Consider the following 6,623-nt stretch of genomic DNA (forward strand, 5'->3'; position numbering starts at 1 on the left):
AAGTTGTGAAGGGAATCTGTGTAAGGAGATGCAGAATTTCCTACCAGATGGGTGTGTTCTACTTTTAGGTTATGAATACATTCATTTTGCAACGGCTGAATAGAAAAAGTTACTAGGACTAGCAGTAATCCTGTGTTTTTCCATGTCCCTAGTGTTGAGTTGTCGAGACTTCAATGACTGATGACTGTCTCCACTAAATCAGGTATGTAACTGCTTTAATTAAAAAGTGCACCTTTATCTTTAAGCAAAAAAACAATACAGTTTTTATGTTTAAATTCAAAATGCAGTATAGATAAGTAGCAGAATTAGTTTTGAGCTGCACCTCTGTATTAGGCATCCTGTTTCATGGCTTGAGTCATTATTTCAGTACCGGCTACATTAGTAGAAATACATCATATTATCAGTTTTTACTGCAGACAGTTTGATTTTTCTGTCATTCCCTGATACGTTGAGCACAGGCAAATTACTAAAACATAAATATGTGCATCTTTTCTATGTATACCCTGGATTTTTTTTCCATTCGGTAGTGTACATGCTATAAAATACATACAGCTGATAAACTACAGTCAACACAGAGAATTCTTTGAAATTCATGAGCAGCGTGTTCTGAAAAGAGAACTTGATATGACTATTGGTAGGAATGTTTTGTGTGCTTACATCTTGTAGATGAGTATCTTAGAAACAGCTCATATATTGCTACATTTATTATTAGCGAGTCACTGAGTGAATCAAATCAGGAATGTAAAATATATAGTGCTAGAGAAATGCTAATAGCTGTGGCATATAACCTGCAACATGGAATGTATTTTAGATGTGAGCAGTGCAAAAAACTAGGTGAACTGGGGTTCTTCTTCAGCATTATCCGTCTTTCACCTCTGCAGTTTACTCACCGTATGGGTCTCACTCTTGGATTCTTGTGCCTGTATATTTCCAGTTTTGTACTTCTCTTTATGTGAGGAAATGTACCAAGCAAAAGTGTCTGTTCTAAAGGACAAGGCAGGAGTACTAGTCTGGTTAAATTCTGCTCATAACTATACAGAATACAAGTGGAGACTGACAGAATCAAACCATGGCAACAGGAAGAAGCTTGACAGAAGGTCATATAATCCAATAGCTTTAACCCTGTATGTTGTATAGCCACATTACTGTGACAAAAGTCATCAGAGTTCTGTACTCATTTGTGTGTAATTTAAAATATATACTGAACTGTTACATTATAATGGAAAATGTATACTTTAGAATGAAGCATGAGTGACATTATAAAGTGATGTACGAGGTGTATTTTTAAAAGAGCAATCATTTCTCTATCCTTTTGTGAAAATTAGTATTTTATTATAAAGACAGATTAACAGACAGGAAGAATGTTTACAGAGATGAATGTCGAATGTATGGTCATTTCCCATGGGAATAGCAGTTGTGAGCCATTGTTTCATACTGTAGTAGAATGCAGTCCTTTTAAAGCAAGCTACTGGAAATCTGAGACTGAAGAAAGAGAACGTGACCTCAGTTACTCTGCATCCCATTTATCTGATCAGGCACTCAAGTCACATTATTTTCCACTCACACAGGTTGCTGAAGCCCAGATTTTAATTCTTGTATAAAATGCCTTACACATCCAAAGTCATATCACTACCACCCCTGTGCTTAGGGGCACTTCACTGAGTTTGCTCAGTGTCAGGTTCGGTTCACAGAGTTGAAGTAAGGAGGAAATAAAGGTGACCTTGTCTGGTTATATGTTTAGAATGAAACCACTAATTGTGTATACACATGCATATCATGTGTGCCATTACGTCTTTTTGTTTGGGGAGGCTTTCCTAGCTCTGCAAGTTGATTTGCTCCAATTCACTGCCAAACCACACCCCTCCATTTATCTTAGATGGTCTTTGCAGTGTGATTATAGGGTTACTTAATTGCCTTTTCTTAAATATCATGAAGTAGAATTTTTGTAAACAGAGTGAAAGAACCTGAGGGACAGAAGAGGATAGACAAGTTTTAAAATCTATTAGGCAAAGGAAACATGCATCTTAGGAGAACAGCTGATCAAGGCTTGTGGGCTTGTAGCCCTTATGGCAACTTTTAAGAGCTTGGTGTTGTAACAGTGCGTTCACATGGTGTAATAGTGCAGTCACAGATTCTTTGAGTTCTCAGATAAAGCTTGTTAGACCAGCAGGTTGTCTGTGAAGGGCAAAAACTGTCACTAGTGTCATCTGGAATACTAGTTTAGTGTGAATTAAATTTTCCACCATTATCTTCAGATCTAAAACTCTTAGTTTTGTTTAATCTGTTAAGCTTAATTTTTGGTGTTTTATTGACATGTAATTCAGCAATTTTTGTACACAGTATGACTATTCAACATGCTTAGACAAAATAATGTACTGCATTTTCATCCTGTACATTTATCCTTTATTATGTCCTTGATGCACATTCATTTCAGTTATTAATATCTACACACCCACGTTATCTAACTGTGCAGATCTTAACTGCCTTCATGTGTGTGTATGTGTGCAGATGGGTATATGACTACAGCTGCATGTTTGTCTGCTTGACTTATGTAAAACACCAGTAGATCAGGAGTGGAAGACAGATGTCAGCATTATATTAGCTATGTTTCTAAGAACTAGCTTTGCAACACAACACTGTGACTTCTTTCTTCACACTAAAGGCAACTGAGGAAGCATTACTTCAAGTAGAAAGTGGTGGATACTTGAATCAGTTTTCCTGTAGAAAGGGAAAGTGGTTGATTGCAATAAATTTTGTGAAGAGATTGTAGAAATTAAATCTGCGAGAGAATCTGACAGTATGTCAATCTTTAAACAGTGGGAAAAATTAATTTTTTTATCTTATTTAATAAATAAGAGATGGGTTAGTTGGGCAACTAAATTCTTATCTTCAGTCACAAATCTGGGTTTCATTTTAGGTCATTTGGCAGAAAAAGAAAAAATATAGCCAGTACTAAAAACAGATCATGTGGCAATGTTTAACTACATAGTCATACAAAGGTTATCAAACATTATATACACCCAGCTGTGTGGTATATAGAGATAAAGCCCTGGCTATAATCCAGATGATCTAAGTGTGATTAGCAGCTTAGGCACAGGAAGAGCTGGGGAAGGAGTTTAGAGGAGTGACTGGCATATGCCATCTCACTTTTTCTGGAGGGGAGGGAGTGGTAGTCCATTAACAGTTTTAGCATGTGCAGCTAGTTGTAGGCTTGCAGATGAAACAGACATATCCAGAGATGTGGTTCTGGTTTACCAAGCAGGTGATGACAGCCCTCCTTAGCATGTGGGTGGAAGCATACAGGGGAGGGCAGAGTAGCTTCTACTATGAATTTCTGACTTCCTGAAAGTCGATGCACTGAAAGGAAAATCCAAAATTCAAACAGGAGAAAAAATAATTTTTACTTTTTTTTTTTTTTTTGCACAGGGATGGACCCCACTGTTCCCCCACCCCCAAAACATATACCAACATCATGCTTATATCAATTTGAAGAAGAGATAAATCTTCCAAAAACAAGGGAATCATTGTCGGCACACACTTAGAAACTGCACCAAAAAAGATTTCCTATGGTAAACTGTGTTCAACATTATGCTACTTGTCTTGTTTTTCTTTGTACTACAGAGACTCGAGCAATTTTACCTTGAGTACATGTAGGGGAGCTGGCAGATTAGGTCCTTGTAGTTACATGGTGCTCACAACAGCCAGGGGCAGGGTTAGGACCTAACAGAAAAACAAAGACGGTAATGGCTGCACAAATGATGACCTCTGTGATCAAATCTTGCTGTATGAGAAAACAAATGGACTGACTGATCATGGAGAATAGATGGTCAGCATTCAGATAGGAACAAAATACCAGAAAAAAAGATATCTATCATAAACTGTTTCTAAAAAATAGCTCTAAAATGGATGATTTGATTAGCAAAACTAAGACATTTTAACATTGCTAAATTATAGCTAACTCTGTAAGATATTATTACCCTGCAGTGAAAACACAATTGATCTTGCCACTGTTATGATACAAATGTGAAGTTCATAATAGTAAACAAAAAAACAAATAATTGAAGTAACTGCATTGTATGACTGGATATACATTGCTGACCCTCAAAATATCTGTTATTGCCCTATAAATTCCCAAGTAAAATGAAAAAAAGGCTGCTGCAGGAGCTCTGTGTTGTGTTTGTACTTGGTGCCATGATGTGTTTCTGTTTAGTACAGGTCGCAGATGTCACTAGTTAAATACACAGATGGGGAAGGTAATTCATTACAAAATTAAGTTATTGTAAAGATGTAAGCAATTTATTTCTAAAATGAGTCCATTGTTTAATGCTGATAATCCTTACTTACACAGGAGTAATACTGGATGTATCCAGTCACAGAGAAATGCATACACTTATGTTTCATCCTGTTGGTGGAACTGCTCCAGCATTTGATAAATCCTGTTTCACCCATGCATGATCGACTGTTAGTTTAGAATTTATTATCTAAATGGTATGGAGTTATAGGTTATTGTAAAATGATATATCTTTTGTCACACTATGGTCCACCTATTCTGGTAAATGCAGTAACACTGCAGAGGGTTAGCATTTTATCAAAGCATACGTGTGAATGGCATCACATGCATGTGTATGAGCTTGGGCATAGTGCACTGTATCACTGCAGTGTGCAACTGTGGTTTTAAAAAGGGTGTGTCATCTGGTGTTACTGTATGCTATTCTGGGCCTTGCTTCATTTAGGAGCATGGATACATTAGTGTGAAGAGAAAGAAGGGATTACTGGAGGGTATTTGGACAGACAGTTAAATGTCGACTGTCAAAACCACGTGATGTCTTATTTTTGATTTAAGCCTTAGCTAGAAGTTTTACAGTACTAAGTTATTCCTCCTGTCCTGCAGACGGTGTAACTTCATTCCATGTACTACTGCTGGTGGTAGATAAATGCTCTTGAATCTAACATAAATAATTAGATTGCATGTTTCGGGGTTTGATGTATGTTGTGCTGTGGAATCTGGTGCTATATGAATGTGTAGTAGGGAAAATGTGCCAAGCATGCACATGATAGGCAGAATTAGCATAACATAGCTGTTGTGAAGAAATCTAGCTACATGACAAAAAACTATGTAGTGTTACCCAAGGATATCACAAAGAATTTAGATATATTTTACTGTAAAGAAACGAAAGCTGCATTTTTCTCAGAATCAAAAATGAAAGGCTTGAATGTTCGTAATTCCAGAGTTTGCATATTTTCAGTATCTCCAAAATGGATTAAAATATCAGCCATGTGAAATAGATTGATGAAGCCATGATTATGACGCAAACAGCCTGGGTTTAACTAATGGCCCAGATAATGGAATAGCTGACTTAAAAGATGGAGCGATGAAGAAGTTATGCCATCTCACCTTTTTCTGTTTGGAGGAATGATTGTTGCATGTTCTGGGGGCATAAATTGAGGTTCTAGTCCCTGCTGGAGCCAATGGACCTCAATAAAATGCTTGCGTTTGAAGGAGTCTGTGTGTGGAGTGAAGACACAGTACTCATAAGCCCATATATCCCCTTAAAACACATTCTGTCATAGAAAGGGATTGATGGAGATGTACAAAATACCTTAGCCAGCCAGCAGAACGATGATCTCAGCTCTCCCAGTCTTCCCCTAGAATAGTGCTAGTCCAGACATGTGCCAAGCATATGGGCTTCCTCTGCAGGGAGTACCCTTGCAGTGAAGGGTCAAGCTAGTATATCAGCAGTATTATATGAGGAACAGAGGAGGAAGAAATAATGGGAACAGGCTAGGCATCTGAAGTTGGCAGCAGTTGAGATGGTAAAAAATACATAAAAGTGTAAGGGTCTATATTATAAAGTCGAACTAAAACAAGTTTGAATGTTGTAATATCGAACCCTAAAGTTTGAAAGTGGAAAATAGCGAAGCCACGGCACGTCGACTTTTTCCCCAGGGAAAAAAAATCAGTGGGCTGTTTTCGGGCCTTTGCTATTTCCTCCACAGTGGTGCAATCTCGGAGTTGGTATATTTATGTAGGGGGGGGTGTGGGTGGCACAGCCCCCTACAGTGGGGGGCGTCGGGGGTGAAGCCCCCCACTTCAGTTTAAGTTTAAGGTTGTTTTTTATTTTTTTTTGTCACGGAACAGCAATTCTTTTCCCTGGAAAAAAAATCACTGTTCTCTGCTTTCGGTTTTGTTGGGTTTCGGACATAAGGGTTCGATATTACAGCGATTGAACTTTTGTTCACCTCCTCATGAGAACATCCTTTTGTGCCTAGTATACAAAACTGTAAAGGAAGACTGAACTTAGAGCAACATAACATTTTTCATCTGTATGGTAGACTGCTGACCTCATATAATAAAAATAGTTTGAGTTATTACACTGATTGCAGAGTCTCTCATGGAAAAAGCATTATTTAATGGTGACAGCAGATTATAAACAGCCTGTATGAACGTACTTTATACTTCTTTGGAATAAAAGCATTATTCAGTTATGTTTTTACAGTCCTGGCAAATGTTTCCTCACTTCTGACAAAATTAAGATCTACATTCAAATTGCCATCTCTAGAATTCTGATGTGCTACGCTACATGTTAGTTCCTGTAAGTAGGTTATTAGCATTTAAAGTTATA

General features: G+C 37.6%; 1 protein-coding gene across 5 annotated transcripts in view; it reads left to right on the forward strand.

The window, feature by feature from the left end:
- Window positions 1–6,623, forward strand: part of SLC16A7 (solute carrier family 16 member 7) — a 1,124,843-nt gene that overhangs the window by 168,258 nt on the left and 949,962 nt on the right. For all 5 annotated transcript variants that reach the window (XM_044088276.1, XM_044088278.1, XM_044088279.1 and 2 more), the window contains one exon: window positions 153–202. The gene's annotated coding sequence lies outside the window, so the exon portion shown is untranslated. The remainder of the gene's footprint in view (window positions 1–152; window positions 203–6,623) is intronic.

Source organism: Protopterus annectens, chromosome 11.part0, assembly GCF_019279795.1.
Source record: "Protopterus annectens isolate FY-2018-M chromosome 11.part0, PAN1.0, whole genome shotgun sequence".
In the NCBI taxonomy this organism is placed as follows: Eukaryota; Metazoa; Chordata; order Ceratodontiformes; family Protopteridae; genus Protopterus; species Protopterus annectens.